Raw genomic sequence first — 18,448 nt, forward strand, 5'->3', positions numbered from 1 at the left:
CAAAGAACAAACACCTTTCTCTCTCACTTCTCTCTCTCTTAAACTCGAGATTCAAGGCCTGATCATCAAGTTTTCTTCTACTTTTGGGTAAGTATTATCATCCTCCATATGATTATTTCACTTCCTTCTACTCAAATCATGGATATCTTACACAAACATCATCACATTTGTGGTAGATCTTCGAATCTTCAAGGCATCTTCTAAGTGTTCTTGAGTAGAACACTTCTTTTCTTCAATATCCATCCATTAAGAACACTCAAGGTGAGTTCATACCCCTATATTTTCATGTTTTTTTTTCAAGTTTTAAGGGGGGATACAAGTTAAAACACCAAGAACATAACTAAACTCATCTAACAGCTTTCATCAAAAAAGTTTAACTCCATTCACAGACTGTTTTGGTCAACTTAAACATTTTAGTATTCAAAATTGTATTAGATGCAAATACTTCAGGTTTATACCTTTAAAATGACTACTTGCACATGTCCATACAATTTTTCTACAATTTATGGCGATTTTTATAAAACTGCCTATCATTGTAGCTACGAATTCGGACCAGTCTGTGAATATGGACATTTTCACACAAGTTAGAGACATCTAAAAATCATAATAAATTTTATGAACAAACTAGACACATTTTCTAAACTCTCAGAGTTTACGGATTTAGTTTTCAACTTCGTACGATTTTTCTGTGATTTTTCCAAAACAATGCAGAAATGTTAAAAAACAAGTTAACAGCTTACAACTTTCATCACACTTTGTAACATGTTGAGCAAAGTGTTAATCATTGATGATTTCATATTTTACCTGTGATTTTCGTTGTGGTATAATTATATAATATAAAATACTCACTGATTGGTAAGAGTCCTTTGTCATTACAAATAATACAAGATAAGGCATGATAAACATGGTTATGTTTTTGCTATACATTCGACTCACATAAAATGGGTTCATTTGCATTACAAACGTTTTGGATAAACTATAATAGGTATAGTTTATGTATCAATTACATTTCAAGCTCATTACCAAAGGTATTCAGTTCAGTTCACGTAAATCTGTTAATGAATAAATTTGTGAGACATTCGATTCACGTTACATCCAAAGTAATGAAATCAAAAGTCTTGTAAACTGTAACCAGAGTCTCTTGTAGGGATAACGTGATAGTTGTGTATAGATTTATATTAGGTCTAAAAAACCCACACCTGAGCTGCATGCAACAGCTAGATCGACAGGTCTGGGGTAACAAGTGTCATTTAACTTGCGACGCCTGAAGAACGTCGTATTACGAGGCCGTCTAAGTCACAGTATGGTTATAATAACTCACATGGGGTATTAGCAAAACATAAGATTTAGGGGTTCTACTTCTAAATTTAACGAGTTTTATGTCCATTCAAACTTGCATAAATTTCTTTAAGTGTGGTAAAATACTTGTACACTTCAGTCTTGACTTTTAAGACTACAATGCATTACATAAGGAAAATATTGGATTTTCTTGAACAAACATCACTTTTACATGAAGAGGATTTTAAGTATCACTTTCAAACGCTTATGAACTCACCAACTTAATTGTTGACACTTTTTCAAAACTACTTGTATTCTCAGGGAATAAATAAAACAGGTAATCGGCCGCTTTTGAGGATGGAACGCTAAGGCGTCAAATGTTCATTTCTTTTTGTCAACATAATGTAATTGATTTGGAATTAAACTGTTGGATTAGTGTCTAAGTCCATAACTATTTTGGTATGTACTTGACCCGATGGTGTATGGTCTTTTTGGGTTGCCTTCACCATAGCAATATGTAGGATGAATTAAGGAGAGAAATGTTTAATTATGATTTATTAATATATTATAAGAATAATATACTAAAGGAGAAATCATATTGTTTAATTAATATTAGTAAAGAATTAATTAAGAATTAATTTTGTGGCTAAAAGAGATTAATTAAACTTAGGGGACTGGATTTGTAATTGTGAGATAATTAATTAGGCTATGGATTACTTAATAATATATAGGTTGGACGAATTCTATGGGGAAGCCCATTAGAAATCGTGCAAGGGATATGTTAAAGGAATCCATGGGCTGCTTAGGGCTTAAGCAGTCAGATTAGGGTTTCCTAGTTGAAAAAACCCTAATAGCCTACCTATATAAAGGAACCCTATTGCCCCAAAAACGTGGCTAAGACTCTCTCTAGGGTTTGTAGATGTTTTTGGTTGCCTCCTCTCTTCTCCTCTTCATCCAAGTTGCTTTTGGTGTTTGTGACTCCATTAGAGGTTCAACATTTGAGGCACTAAGCTTTCTGAAGCCAAGGATTGATTGTTATTGCTATATAACAATCAAAGGTAAGATCTAAACCCTATTTTATGTTAATATGATTAATTGTATGCTAGATCTAGGGTTCATAGCTTTGGATATTCAATTGCATGTTCATTAGACAAACTAGATCCAAAAGCTATTAGGGTTTGCATGTACACCATAGGAATGATGTATTGCTCAAAACCCATCAGTGGTATCAGAGTCATGGCTGTTTGTTTGATGTATTTGATGCTATTATGGATTATCCTTGCTTAAAGATCGAAATTTAGGGTTTCTGGTGGTTGGACTCGCCGAGTCCATGGTGAACTCGACGAGTCCATGCCTGACTCGGCGAGTCAGCTGGTCAGAAAGAGGGAAAATCGGGATTTTGTGCTACTTTGGTTGTGGGATAGTTATCAAAACGTTTTCTATTGATATAAATCAGATTTTTATGATATTGGTGGATTATCTTTGCCAAAATTAAAGATAACTTCATATTAGTTAAATAATTATTTCCTTATATGATTAGATTTAATTATTTGGATTATTTGGTGAATTATCTTGCAAGAATTTGGACTAGGTCAAATTAGATAACCACCAATTAATTGTTAATTGCCTTATTTGAATTTTGTGATCTAGAATATTCTTGATAAAGTTTGGAAAAGTTTCAAATTAATCCCTTTAGGTTTTATAGTTTAAATTTGAACTTAAAAATTTTGTTTTTGAAATTTAAATAAGTTAAACCTTAATGTTTTGAAATGTTTCAAAACTTGCTCTCAAGTTTTGGAATTTAAAATTTGATTAAAAGTTTAATTTTTGAAAAATGTTAAATTCTAAAACCCTAGTATTTTGAAAAGTTCAAATTACACCCTTATGGTTTTATTAATTAATTATAGTGTATAATTAAAGGAGATTTAATAAACCCATAAAGTTTTGGTTTACAATTAATTAAATTAAAAGTATAATTTATTAAATTAGACCACCTAGTATTTTAAAAGTGTAAAATACACCATATACTATATATAACATTAAAAGTCTGGTATTATATATGTATGAGTAAACAGTTAGTCTTACCGTTAGTAGGCCTCATTTACGAAGCTGGTCTATAAGGGGTGTTTAAGGAAATTGCCTATAAAATGACGATTGAATGGGTATCCACTCTTACCCACCGCACTCTTGACTAGTGGAGGGTCGTTAGCCGAATGGGTAGGATAGGACAGAAACCTTCCATTATAAGTATAATGAAGTACAAAAGTAACTAAATGCTTATACAAAATTCTCAATCTTAGTTACTTTAGGCAAAAGTGAATTGATGCAATTCCATGAAATTACACTTTGTGCCCTTGCGAGGACGTTAGTGGAGCGTGTGTGGTTAACCGACACACTAAATGGTTCTAAGCAAAGGTAGCGAAGGGTGACTCATTGTTTGTCATAGTTCGGTGGAGCGTGTGTGTTTAACCGGCACATCAAATAGGTGACTGTAACATTTGGGGGCACCATGTAAGTTTGCATGGTTATTCACACCCTGTTTTGTGATCCTTGGCATCCCACTCACAAATCGAGGGGCATATCGAGATTTAAACATGCCATTAAAAAGTTTAATGAATCTCAAAGGATCTAGGAGTTTTCAATAGATTTAAAACTTAAAATTTCTTTTTTTTTCATGGTGGAAATTGGTAAATCGTCATTTACCTACCTTCAAATATTCTGCAACTAGATTACGGCATCCCTCTTCTAGGTTGTAGAGTATTGTGTTGGATCCTAGCCTCGATGTTTCATTTGGGTGTCACATCGAGGATCCTAATCAACGTAACTTGAATTTTCTCCCGTTTTATAGATGTCAAACTATGACAACTATGGTCCTCCCAAATCCCGTGGAACAAGCTTTCCACATGAAGATGATATTCCACGATTTGATCGGGGAACAAGAGATCATGCTTCACTTCCTCCACCTTCTCCAATTATTCTCCCTAACCCACAAGTTCGAAGGCTTGAAAAGTTCAAGCTCACTCAAGCCCTTTTGGCAAGTAACATGGGAAACCTGTGTGTACATGTCTTAGAGATGAACTCACACCTTGATAGGTTAAGGATGTTGGGTGTCGAGATTTCAGGTAAGTTGGCTATTTACTGGGTTCTTCAGTCGCTTCCTGAATCATATAGTGAGTTCGTTAGAGAGTATTATATGATGGATCATGACGTGACCCTCATTGATTTGACCAATTTGCTTATAGCTGCTGAATCAGCAATGATTTGGTGAGCTGGTCGAACAAATTTGTCTGGAGAATCAAACTCCCAAACTTCAATGGACATTGAAAAATGGTGACATTGGAGATCCAGGAAAGGTAAATTATGAGATAGTTCCTTGTGCCATTCCAAAAGAGTCCATTTGCTTCTATTGCCAAGAGAAGGGGTATTGGAGACGAAGCTGCCCTATTTACTTAAGAGATCTAAGAGATGGGAGATTCAAAATGTATGGCTCTACTTTAGGTCAAATCCATTAACTAACTCTTTTAAGTTCCAATTCTAGATTCTTAATACATTATGTGATAAGATTACATTTTGATGTTTTGTAGGATCAAAGAAAAGAGAGGAGGCTTAAGGGAAGAAATGAGCTGAATCTAATCGTGAAGAAATGGATTTCGATCGCATTCCTTGAAGATTAGATTCTTGAGCTACTACTTGGAGTTAGAATAGATTGCTAAGAAATATGTATTAACATAGTTTTTCAATTGAATTGCATTGTAAGGACAAATTTTTCCGCAATAAAATAAATTTTGATTTTATATTATTTATTTATCCTTGCAATGGCATGTATGAAAAATTGATGTTTGAATGTTTATATTAATAGCAATAATGGATTTGATTCTTAATTATGTTATTTGTGGAAATGTCGAGAATTTACCAAATAGGGAGAATTTTTCATCACCCAAATTTCAATTGGACAGAAACTTGGAATCATGCAACGAGTATTGTATGATGAATGAAAAACTCACATTTGGGAATTTTAGACTAATTCTTTGACAAAGTGTAAATTGAAGGACTATGAGATCGAGTACACTAGGTCGTACGTTGATCAAGTCTACCACAAGAGTGACATATATGTTCGTCATGATTTACTAAAGCTTAGTGAATATAATTATACAATATTAATTGTAATTCTAAGTTGATTAAAAGAGTTTCAACCAATAGTAGAACGAATAAGAAGAATCAAGTAGGCAGAAAGATAAAAGTTTCTCTATTCTAAGAAGAAGGGAGAGTACCTTTTATTATGTTTTATGATAGGTCTTAATGATTAAGAACCATATCTCAATTGATCCTCTAAGTGAGTCTTAATGCAATTGTATGTCTAAGAAGAGGAATCGAGAATTGAAGAAATGGTTAAATCAAGAAGTCAATCATACTTCGTTCCAATATCAAGTCTTAGAGTTATACTCCAAGATTGTGAAATTGAGTGACAAGTCTCAAGAAGGTTTATAACACTCAACAAATGTGGAATTTGGAAAAGTTTTCTTATTCTTGCACATTTGAAATTGGTAAGTTGTGTTGTCTTGGATAAGACAAAGACCAACTAGGACCAATTATGTGAAGTGTTTTGTCTTGATAAGAACTACAATAACTCTTGAATATTTGTTTTGTCAAGGAATGTTTCTTGACAAGAGAATCCACTACTAGAAAAACAGCCTTTTACGACGCTCATTGCGCGTCGTAAAGGGCTCAGACGACGCGCAAATGCGCGTCAAGGAAGGCCCTGTCATAAAGAGAGACGACGCGTTTTTACGCGTCGTCTATAGACGACGCGCATTTACGACGCCCATTTACGACGCGCGTTTACGACACGCAATGCGTATCAAGAAAGGCCATGTCATAAAGGAAGACAACACACATTCGCGTGTCGTAACCTTACGACGCGTGTGTTAATGACATGCAATGCGTATCAAGAAATCCCCTGTCAAGAAAGACCATGTCATAAATGAAGATGACACACATTTTTGCGTAATGTTTAAAAAAATATATATTTATAGATTTACTAATTTTCAAATTAAATTTGTATTTAATATCTCATAATAGAAAATAAAATATCATATACAAAAAATACAATCCATTGCATAAAATTTAATGTCATACAAATAATCATATACAAAAAATACAATCCATTGCATAAAATACAATCCCTAGCTATCATGTAAGGGACACCTTGTTTCAGATATCATGTAAAAAACAAATCCTCCATGTCAAAAAATTGGTTGTTGTCCATCGAGTGTAGATGACAAATAATGACTTGAACATTAGCTGAAACCAAAAAACTTTTATTAATCACACAATCAAAAGGCTGAAACCAAAAAGCTTTTAATTACACAAGAAACAACACATCATCATGAGAAACTACTAACCTGCCCTGAATGGAGGAAGTAGTTTTCTCCAGCCAACTTTGTTGGTGTGGACTGATAAAAGTTATATCATGTCCTAGCAAGCTGCAAATAATACATATCAAAATTATTAGCAACAAAAATAATAGACCTCTTCAGCCAGATTCAGGATCTTTCATTGATGTCTCCCACATGTCTCTGTTTTAATAACTCATTAGTTTGTTTTATATATACAACTACAGTTGTAATTTTATCTAGAATTAAAATTACCAACTCACTTGTTTATAAATAGAATGAGCTTGTAAATATTTGTATGTAAGGTTGGTTTATACTTCACTTCTTGCAGATTGGTAACAGGAGGGCATATACTGTTACCAACAGTCTTAAAACACTAAATATACACACATAAGCCCATTTCTGCACCAGACGTCTCTTGCTTTTTTTCTTTGCTCAGTCACATATGTTGGTATTTTCCAGCTGCTTAACTAATCAATCAACCAGATAAAGATTAAACTTTTATAAGATATAGGATGTTATAAAAACAGAAAGTTAGTAAAACAAAGTTAAAAATAGAGCTCTGTCTCAGTTTACCTTAGTTTTAGACATCATTTGTGGCTCATCCTTCTCAACTTCAGCTGATGACATATAGGTTTATTACCTCAATTGTATTCCCATCAATTCCTTCACTCGTTCCTTCAATCTCCCCACTGTTTTATAAACGAGCTACTGTTTCCACCTGTGTGAGTTCCCATCAATATTGTTTCTGTTGAATATTAAGCTATATGTATTAGAAATATTAGAATTAATTTAATATGTTAAATGGGTCAACAGTTATGTCATTTAGAATGTAACTGTCATATGACAGTTACCAAAACTGTGTATATATATGTGTCTTGTCTTGATGTAAACGTTGTTGAGATATCAATAAAAAGGGTATATATTTGTATTCTTCTATATACGTCCACTGCCTTTTTTGTTCTTTATTCATATATATTTGCAGAGAAAACTTTCTACACTTGGTAAATCTTGGTTTGATTCCAACAAAGTGGTATCAGAGCCAGCAATTCAAAATCAAAAGATATCTCGTTTCTTTCCTTAAAGATGGCCACGAACAACAATCTTTATCAAACCCAATTACCAAGATTGAACAGTAAAAATTATCATCATTGGAGTGTCCAAATGAAGGTTTTGTATGAATCTTTGGATCTATGGAGTATTGTGGATAAAGGAATCTCGCAACCAGTGAATCCCTTTGCACAACAAGAAAATGATTTAAAGGAATTAGAAAGGAAGGACAAGAAGGCATTATTTTTGATTTATCAGTCAGTTGATGATCCTATCTTTGAAAGGATATCAGGGTCAAAATCTTCCAAGGAAGCCTGGGATGCATTGCATAACACATACAGGGGACAAGATAGGGTCAAAGTAGTCCGTTTGCAAACCTTGCGGTGTGAGTTTGATGGGTTAAGAATGAAAGAATCGGAAACCATAGAAGAATTTTACAATCGGGTGATTTCCTTGATAAATCAAATGAGATTGAATGGGGAAGATATTGAAGAGAAGAGGGTTGTTCAGAAGATACTACGGAGCCTCATCCGCAAATTCGAATATGTGGTTGTAGCAGTGGAAGAATCAAAGGATTTATCTGTTTTATCATTGGAAAATCTCCTGGGGATACTTCAATCCCATGAATTTCGTATGAGGAACTTCGATGATGACTCTACAGAAAAAGCTTTTCAAGTCTCTTCAAAACTAAAAGGTAAGGAGCATGCAAAACCTTTAGCAGAAATTCAATGCTTCTACTGTCACAAGTTTGGACATATAATGAAATATTGCAAGAAACGAAAGGAAGATGAGAGTGAGGATGTCAATTTCATTTGTGGGAATGAATTCAAGAAAGATGACACGATGTTTATGGCTATTGAAGAACTTGAGAGTTTTTTTGATAATGGATGGTGCAAGGATGGTGTATGTGATGATCTTGTGAAAGAAAACAAGAAACTGTGTAAACTCCATGGGAAGTTGAAGGAAATTGATGATGATGATAATGATGCTTGAAGTATAAATACTTCAGGAAGATGGATGTTGTGTCATATGCTGTATATAGTAAGTTTAAATAGTCTAGCTTAAGGGGGTATGTTGAATATTAAGCTAGACGTATTAGAAATATTAGAATTAATTTAATATGTTAAATGGGTCAACGGTTATGTCATTTAGAATGTAACTGTCATATGACAGTTACCAAAACTGTGTATATATGTGTGTGTTTTGTCTTGATGTAAACGTTGTTGACATATCAATAAAAAGGGTATATATTTGTATTCTTCTATAAACGTCCACTGCCTTTTTTGTTCTTTCTTCATATATATTTGCAGAGAAAACTTTCTGCACTTGGTAAATCTTGGTTTGGTTCCAACAGTTTCCACCTTCATAAAATACTTACAAGATGATCTTAGAAAGGCCAAGAAGACTTACAAGATGAACTACAGGATGTGCATAAACACCTCCATGTGGATAGAAAGCAACATATGGTGGCATCATATGCTGATTTTGTGATTTTGCAAGTACAAAAAAGTCAACAGAAAGGTCAACCCGATAAATCTGAATGAATGAAGATAATTGTTTGCATGTTATACCTGTTGAGGACCCCACATATAAGGGCGAGGGGCATGACCAGATGCAACAACAGGATTGTAGTATGGTGGTAATGTTGAGAAGTGAGATTTGTGATCCCGAAGTATCCAAGCAATAAGACATAAAAGATGGAAGATCCCTCACCTATATTATATGTATACCAACCTTAATTCAGACAAACGAAAATGGAAACAAACTTTATATACATAAAACATAAAAGAAAACGCTCACTGTTTCGTGTAGAGCCCTAAGACACCTGTCAAATTTAAACTGAACTTCGTCTGCAATTACCAATGCACCCCTAGACAGGAAGAAGAAGAAGAAATATTATATAATTCTTTTATCATTTATGTTTAATGAGTATAATAATAAGACCAGAAAGTGAAAGATGGAAGAAGAAAGAAAATATCTAAGGGATACAATTTCAAGATGAGATGAGAGGGTGTACAAGAAGGTTCATGTACTGATCAACATCGAAGGAGGTGGTGTTGATAGTGTCGAGAGTGGCGAATCTTGATGTCGTGTTGGTGGGAGCAGAAGTCTGAGAAGCTCGATAGCAGATCTCGAGTTCTCTTTACCTTATCATCATCTACCGCCATTTCTTTATCTTATCATCATCTACATCATATGTTATATAGATTCATTTCATAAATTTACCACAAAAGGGCAACATCTAATATAAAACAAAGCTTAGTTACCAAGGGCAGATTTGGAATCTTCAAAATGTGATGGACAAGAAGCATCAACTACAAAGATAACAACATATGCCTCCTCATAATATTTCTCCCAAATTGAACAAAGACTAGACTGTATAGATACTCATGAACCAATGACAAATTAGAAAAAAAAAATAACACTAACACTACATATTTTTATAAAAATCTCTAGTGCTTGCTATTATTATGCTACTTTTTAAGATAAGATCATAAGAAAAGTTGGGAAATTTAGAAGGTATGAGATAAAAGGATTGGTTGTAAATACTTGACCTCTAAGATCCCAAAACACAAGTTTTGTATTTGAAGTTTCTATTCGACCAATATTGACTCCAACAGTAGGAAGAATTTGATCAGGGGGAAGGCCTTCTAAGCTTGAATATTGTGTCTTCAATTTCTCCAGTAAGGTCTAGACATAAACAAAGTATTGCTCATGTCTAAATAGGCTTGTTTTACTACAGACAAAATGCACAAATTACATAAAAGTATGTAATAATGAAAGAGTAGAGAAATGATTACTATTTTTCCAGCCTTGTCAATTCCCAGAATCAGTAATTGAAACTCTGTCTTACTAACCAGATATTTCCACAGTCCATAAAACAATGAAAACATATATATCTTTCTTTCTTGCTTTTATTATTCTTAGTTCTTCTCCACCTTATAAAAGGAGAAATTGGAATTCCTTTTCCTAATTCAAATTCTGCATATCAGCATCTGGAAAACAAAAGCGAATCTCCATATCAAGATTTGTGGCAAATGGATATGCTTAGCTCAACAAAGAATATTAAAATCAAATACAAACTATAGAACACACTAATTTCATCTCCAACAACCTATGTGTCTTCTGGTTATGATTTTAGCATATCATGGTGAATCAACAATGTATATAGGACTATCAATTACCATTCTTTTATGAGTTATGACCACCATGTAAATAGAGTTAAATTACTTCATGACACGAGCTTGTTGATCTGGATTAACAAATTCATATATCAGTTATGTTAACTTACCTGCAGTTCGTCCTTGTGATCTTGTAGCATATAAATTTTAGGTTGCACATGCTTCAACTGCACCTTGGGTTTAGAAGGAAATATAGAAAAGTAAGCACCTTAAAGTTTTGAACTTTATAGTTAAATAAAAAAATTGGTAATCATCAATTAATAATTAAAAAGAATATTAAACCTAATCATCATAAACATATTTGATTTCTGAAGATGGGGTTTTTGTTTCTCCTCCTTGCTCACCCCCATCTGATGACTTGATTTGTGAAATGCCTTGTTAATCATTTAGATGAGATTAAGAAATAAACAACCTCCAAAAAATTGAAATTTTTGAATGCATTGCTTCTCTAGAAGGCATTCCCCGTCGCAACACATTATTTTCATTTTGTCAACAACAAAATAAAAAATAACATGCAGGGAACTTTGGCAAGTAATTTTAGTGCATGACAACCAACTTAGACATAATTTCAACACCATGACATTTTTAAAACGCCAACTGTTCGTCATTAGAAGGAAGGATGGAGGGAGATTATGCAAAATAAGTGTCTTTATTGTTAAATTTTGTGAAGTAAAAATCAGGGAAAAATAATTTACAGCTACAGGTACCATTTCTATAATTACTCTATGAAAAATGGACATCTAATTGTGGGGAGACATGAAGTATACCTATACAGATGATGTGCTTTTACTTGTATGATCTGTTAACTTTCCATAAAATTAAGAACCTTCACTTTTAGGATATGATCAGCTTCCTATCTATACACAAAGGTGGTCATTAGTACTAAAAAAAGATTTTAAGGTAATCGATAATTGATAGAAAGACATAACTCCTCTAAGTTGGAACGTTACCTTTGTTGCCTAAAATATTCTAGCACATCTTCTGTAGAACTTCAATTAAAATCAGGTTCTCTAGTGAGCATAAAAGCAGGTGTCCACCAAAAAAGTCATAATTAATAAAAACCAAATTGAAACTTATCATAATTCATCTCTAATTGAATAAGTACAAACACACACATACTTTAATCATCAGTCAAACATAAGTAAACAAACAACAAACGATTATCTAGATTCTAATTTCAATGATGAATTATTAAATTAATTAAAGCAATTAACTAATCTCAACTGATGATCCAAATTGAAAAACATAACCATAAATAACGAATAAAGAAACTCAACTTTGTAAAACAAAATTCAAGTAAAAAACTCCAAATAAGGATCAGTTCATTGAGCAACTCATTTATGATTTGATCATGTCTTCAAGTTTCCTCGAGTACTGGAGGCTGCTAATTGAAATGGGTGTGAGTTGAAGTATTGATCTTGAAGAAATAATTGTTTAAGCTCTAGGTCTGAAGTCAGACAAGGTGTCAATTTCTCAAGAATGGTAAAAGGATACAGAGAAAAGGGAGATGGGTAACAGATTAATAGTAGAAGACGGTTAAAGGCTTACACGATATGGAGGTAACCAAGAGAACAATCACCTTTAAGTAGCAATACAATTGTTGCCTCCTTTCCAACATTGTACACCTGTAAAATTTCCAATTATTTGACACAACATATTATCTAATTTCATAAATCCTGAATGAATAAGAACAAATCTTGAAAATTAGGAGTTCTAAGATACCTTAAAAGTGATAGGAAAGATGCTCTGTTTCTTGTGCGTTTGCTTGAAACTGTTAAATAGAAATGTAGAGACAAAGCCCAGAATTGAATTGGAAGCCCTAACCTAAACACATCAATAAGCACACAATTATGAAAAACTGAAAAATCAAAAATCGAATTGGTTACCAATCAACTGCAGGTGGGTATTCTATTGGAAAGCAAAGGGCATTTTAGTCATTATGGGTCTTCAAATCCTCCTCTTGATTTTTGGTCCCTTTGTTTAGCTATTTTTAAAAGTACTCAACCACCAAAAACCTCCTGCTTGATATCCAGTACAAAATAAAAAAAAAATATGTTGAAAATTCATAATTAAAATTAGAAATTCAACAAGGAAATTCGTAAACTGTAAAAATAGACGTGTTAAATTAAAAAACAACACGAATCCCTATTAATTTATGATTATCTCTTCAGGTGGAGGAGATGTTGGCAGGCCTTTAAATCCCAACCAAAAATCAATGTCCTGATTTGACCGAGTTCTCATCTTCGGTGTCTGGTATAAAAGTCGTGTCTCTGAAAGATTAATAAAACATAGAAGAAGGTAAGTAGTGCAGGTATAATAGGGTCGTGGCGGAACATGGTAGGAGGAAGAGTTGAATACAGCATCAGTCTTTGAAAGATTAATACCACTTGTGGCCATACAAACTGAAATAAAGCTATCAATCATCAGTCTAGAGTCCTCTGTTTCACTTGCTGCATATACCTGCTCTGAGTTATTCCATGTGTACCTACTTGTGAAATAACTTGTGTCCAGTGCACTCTCTGATGAAGGCACAAATGCAGCCTGACACAATTACAAAACATAATTATTTTTCTACTTTCTTTTAAATGATCAGACATCAAGCAAAGTTTAATATTTCATGCACCTTTTGCTTGGCAAGGGTATCCCAGTTAATATCCCTAAAAATCGGATGATGTTTCACCTGCATTTATCAAATTATTCAGCTTCCTGTTCACAATGATTAATGTTGATCAAGAAAAAGAAGAAAGCAGACCTCAGTTGCTCCCCTAGCTCCAAGTCTCTGGTTAGGATCTTCTGTCAATAATCTGCACAATGATTGAACTCAGAAAAATGTATTTAAATTTTAAAGATGATAATTAAAAAGTTTCTCTTATTGATCAATGAGATCCTGGGCATCAGGGCTCATTTCATCAGGCACTGCAGGCCAGGGTATGTTACGGCTGAGAATGTTGTCAAATATCATCTGAAAAAATAGTGAAGAAAAGGTAAGATTATAGCAACTAAAAAAGAAGTGAAAGTAGAACCCCAATCCCAACCCCAACCCCACCTGAGGGTGCTCTACATTGAATGGAGAAATGCCAACAATCAGCTCAAATAGTATTACACCAACAGACCACCATTCCGCTGATGTACCTGAAAGATATTTGAATAAAACATTTTAATGCATGAGATTTTATAAGCAATTCATGTCATTATTATATCAAGTTAGTTGTGAACAAACCATGTCCATTTCCCAGAAGAATCTCGGGTGCCAAATAGTGTGGAGTTGTCCAACAGCAGAGCGGTTTTTGTGTCTTTCTTGCTGAGTCTCAGTGGCAGACATAAATGGAGATGAGAGAGATGACTGAGTCCCATTATCACCCAATAGTGATGTGCCACTCACTGCTGGACCAGATACATCATTTGTACTGTTAATTAGGCCAACCTTTGACAGCCCAAAATCTGTTAACTACTCACAAAACACAAAACAATTATTACCGAAAAGGATCTTCATTAGAACCCTAAAAAGATTCAACAAGTTGATTAATTCTGAAATAACTGTTAGAATTTCTTAAACTTAATTGTTGTTGGAAAAAGAAATTTTGCCTCAGATAAAGAGCATTCTAGAGTATGCCATTCTGACCATTGATGTAACAGTTCTTCAAGCTTCTTTTTGCACTTCCTAAAATTTTAAAACATATTATTATTTAGTTATTGAGTCATAAATAATATCTCCATTACTAGACTAATAATAAATTCTATTATATTGACATCAACCTTGATAATAACTTATAAATAATTTGAACAGAATTTGGTTCATTGTCATCCTGAAGTGCCCTTTTAATAGTTGTCATCTGTAAGTTCATAACAATCAGTATCAGATCCACTGATTATCTAAAAACATGATTTTACAGCTACAAACATTTCATGATGCAAAATGGTTTATACAACATTTAAAAAAAGCCTTCAAAGTATATATGTTTAATCGAATGTATACCTCTATGTATGCTTAACATGCCCCAATTTCATTTGGTAAAAGAAGAGTAACCAACAGCTAGCCTTTGATCACTGGTTCTTGTTAGTTTTTGGTCAAAGCATAGGATTTTTAGATTGAAATTAACTTCTTATCCTGATCTTATTATAAATCCAATATGATGCAGATGTAGCTTTAGATCCATATGATGAATCGGATTGTTTGGTTAAAAAATGAAATTTTTATTTATTTGCAGTAGTGATCCAAAAGATTTATTATAGAGGTTGGAAATTCAATACCAACATTATACTCAATTTCATAAAGAATGCAAATCTTACACGAAAGGTTAATCTTTAATGTTAGAATGTGACAAGTTTGAACCCATCAGTTAACTAACCATGAAATCAATAATGGGGATAACAAGTGTGCTGAAGAATAAAACATAAGCAAACAAATCAGGTAAGATAGATTGAAGTTTGAATCAAACATGGATGAAAAACGAGCTCAAATACGTAAAAAAATGAAGAAGATGAATATAAAAATAAATACGTACCGTTTAATCTTCTTCTCTTTCTTCAGCCTCATGTTTAAAAAATATTCCACCTCTTCATCCGCTAACCCTCCTTACGCACGAAACAGGTGACGACGCCCGAGAAGTCAACCATCTCATGTAATACCTTCACCATTGTTCCCTTCGGGGACAAAAACCTTAAAATCATTGTTGTTGTGAGCATAAGTAGTCACAGAGCCCCAATCGTCGAATCTATGAAGGATTTTGTGAGGTCCGATTCCAGGGGTAAAGAGCCCTAGTTCTTTGTCGATTTTTTTGATTTTGTGAGAAGGGGCGTTGAAGCGAGGTTTAAGAATTATAAGATGAGGATCGTAAGAAGGAGGTTTTAGATGAGATCGCCGGTGAGGGAAGATTAATGGAGATGGAAACTAGGGTTTTTGAGGGAGACGGAGGAGAAGAATAAGAGGTTAGACGTTCTTGAAAAAAAAAGCCCTAGTTTTAGTCCCCATTTCTTAATAGGAACGCGCATTTGTAAAATTATAAAGAGACATTTCTAGATGACACGCGTTTAACATAAGCACCCTCCGTGTTTTTTTTTGTTTTGTCAGACACTAATTTTAGGGCACGCAAAAATGCGCGTCCTAAATTCTTCAAATTTCTAAACATCTGACATTATTTTTAGGGCACGCCCTTTTGCGTATCATTAATCAGTGCGTGTCGTAAAAAGTGTGTCACTAAAGGTCTGTTTTCTAGTAGTGATCTTATATGGCAAGGAGTCAGTGGGAGTCTTAATGGTCTTGAAAGGTTTCAAAACAAATCAAGAATAAACCTTATCGATCATCACTAGCACACAACTTGAGGTTTATAACTTATCGTGTTGACGTTATTTTGTTTATGTGCCATTCCAATTGAGTTAATTATGCATGTGAGTTCTATGAGTTCTCATTTGAACGCATAAAAGGCAAGCACCTTGATCAATGAAAAGTACATTGATAGGAAAGGGTGAGCTGCTTAACTACTTGGAAGACATGGTGGGCACCTGTGTTACCATAAGGCAAGAGATCAAGATTGAGAAAGTTCGGTCCACATGAGTTTGGATTTGTCGCAAACTCTGGTTTTGGAAAATTCGCATGGATAGGAACACATACACCATAAAAATCTAAGTGTCATAAGATTCCCTACTTCATGAAAACGATTGTGAGTAAATGCTTTCACTAAGAGAGATCTTAAGAAGATAGTGATTGTGAAAATTGTATTCTCGAATTCGATTATGGTTACGGTATCCCTTTCCATAATTCGAATTGTGAGATTTGGCAATTAGTCTGAATTGTTTAAGACACACATACGAGCTATCCAAAGCAAAGGTGTATAAATTTAAGAAGCTTTGATAAAGGATTATCAAAGCATTAGGTATTAGAAATATGAACTTAAGAAATTCAATATGTATTGTTTTCTGGAAGTTAAGTTGTTTTCTGAATACATGTCAAAGCTAGTGGGAGCATAAGTTTTATGCTTATATGATAATAATCGTCATGATAGTGGGAGCATAAGTGTTATGCTTGTATGATTATTATGGCAAGTATTGCAAGTTAGCAATATTAATTAAAGAAAACAAGAGTTATACTTTGCAAAGTCGTAAAGGGTTGAAAAGTTGTTTTGCTATAATTAAGGGAGAGAATATTGTACTACGTTTCAAAATATAAAGCTTAGATTGAGAAATTTTAATAAATTTAGTCAAAGGATGCATAGTGTGTTCTTAAATTTCGATTATGATTACGGTATCCCTTTTCATAGTTCGAATTGTAAGAACGTGACACATAAAATATTATGGCAAGAGATTAATAAAGTATCGTATCTTTATGTAAGACATCATGCATCGTGTCCCATACGCTTCGGGTATAGGATTGATTGCAAGTGCTATTATATTTGACCATTCTAAAATTTTCCAAATGTCTAACGCATTTAGAGGGAAAAAGGACAAGAATCAGTTTTGACTAAGATAATTAAGGACGATCCAAAACTCGTTGAGGATTGGTCGCTTGTGAGTAGTTGGAAGTATGGTATTGGATGGACCATATCGACATTATTATGAATAGATAATATTCTATTAAGAATGAGTTGTCATATGGAAAATATGGAAATGTTTCCATATATGGAGTTGGATATTGAGAGTCTATGTCTAAATTAGAAACTTTTATGCAAGAAGGATGTTCAAAGGAATGTACTTTGAGTGAGAGACATCACGTCTATGGAATTGTCTTGTAACAATCTCCAATAGAGGGCTTTGTAATTTCATTGGCAATAGTCATTGTGACTTTTGTGCTATGACATTACGAAAGGATCGTTGCATAAAATGTTAGAATCTAGCATATTCTAATAATGGCAAGAACATTGTGTTCTTACACTTATGATAAGGATTGGGAGTTGTGAAATGAGTATAATTAGAAATGTGTTCATTTGATCTATTTCACAAAGTAAGGACCGTAGGTAAACATTGTGTGCATGCTAAGAGCATGAGACAAGTGTAGTAATAATTCAAGTAATAAGTTAATTAACAGAAACAACAAATAATAATTAATCGATATGGTAATGAATAAAAGGTGTTTTATTTATACTCAAAGGTTTGCGACCATATAGGATTAGTATTATTCTTGTGTTTCACTTTGCATGTTTTGACTTCCTGAATAATTAATTATTTCAGAATAATCAAATTATTCGAATGGTCCACAGTCGTTCATATGTTGGAAGTAGGTATGAATGAAGACTGTCATGAATTGGTTTGTAGATTGTCTAAAGTGTATTAGACATAGCAAAGGTTTGCTGCAACGTTCATGAGTGCTTATGAATATGACTTTGAGCATTGGATTAAACCCACACTCACAAGAATCACTTCATGGATTTTATCACGAGTGATTGTGAGTTGATTATATTGTATATTCTTAAAACCAAGATGTGTGAGTTGTTATTTGCTGGTCGGTTGCACATTGATAATAAGTAAACGCACCAGTAACTTGGTGTCATAAAACTTATTGTTGTGTGTGATTCGATGAGTAAATGCAACCAAGCATTGAGTCGAAGTTTA

At 33.6% G+C, this 18,448-nt stretch overlaps 1 long non-coding RNA gene across 14 annotated transcripts; it reads right to left on the reverse strand.

The window, feature by feature from the left end:
* Window positions 1-6,395: 6,395 nt before the first annotated feature.
* Window positions 6,396-15,867, reverse strand: LOC111894352 (uncharacterized). Of its 14 annotated transcripts, XR_006192178.2 has the most exons (23): window positions 15,409-15,867; window positions 14,660-14,736; window positions 14,526-14,564; window positions 14,124-14,351; window positions 13,950-14,035; window positions 13,656-13,865; window positions 13,527-13,583; window positions 12,790-13,444; window positions 12,626-12,674; window positions 12,483-12,528; window positions 11,854-11,913; window positions 11,671-11,760; window positions 11,014-11,076; window positions 10,523-10,717; window positions 9,989-10,412; window positions 9,739-9,908; window positions 9,522-9,591; window positions 9,293-9,434; window positions 9,132-9,200; window positions 7,248-7,392; window positions 6,935-7,141; window positions 6,681-6,761; window positions 6,396-6,579 (listed from the first exon to the last, which is right to left on the reverse strand). It is a non-coding gene; the product is annotated as an uncharacterized LOC111894352 (long non-coding RNA). The 14 variants fall into 14 exon arrangements; XR_008224237.1 differs by having other exon boundaries at window positions 11,854-12,528; window positions 12,626-13,173; window positions 13,364-13,444; XR_008224230.1 differs by having other exon boundaries at window positions 11,854-12,528; window positions 12,626-13,173; window positions 13,288-13,444.
* Between the last annotated feature and the right edge of the window lie 2,581 nt (window positions 15,868-18,448).

The sequence above is a fragment of the Lactuca sativa genome, chromosome 5 (genome assembly GCF_002870075.4).
Source record: "Lactuca sativa cultivar Salinas chromosome 5, Lsat_Salinas_v11, whole genome shotgun sequence".
NCBI lineage: Eukaryota > Viridiplantae > Streptophyta > Magnoliopsida > Asterales > Asteraceae > Lactuca > Lactuca sativa.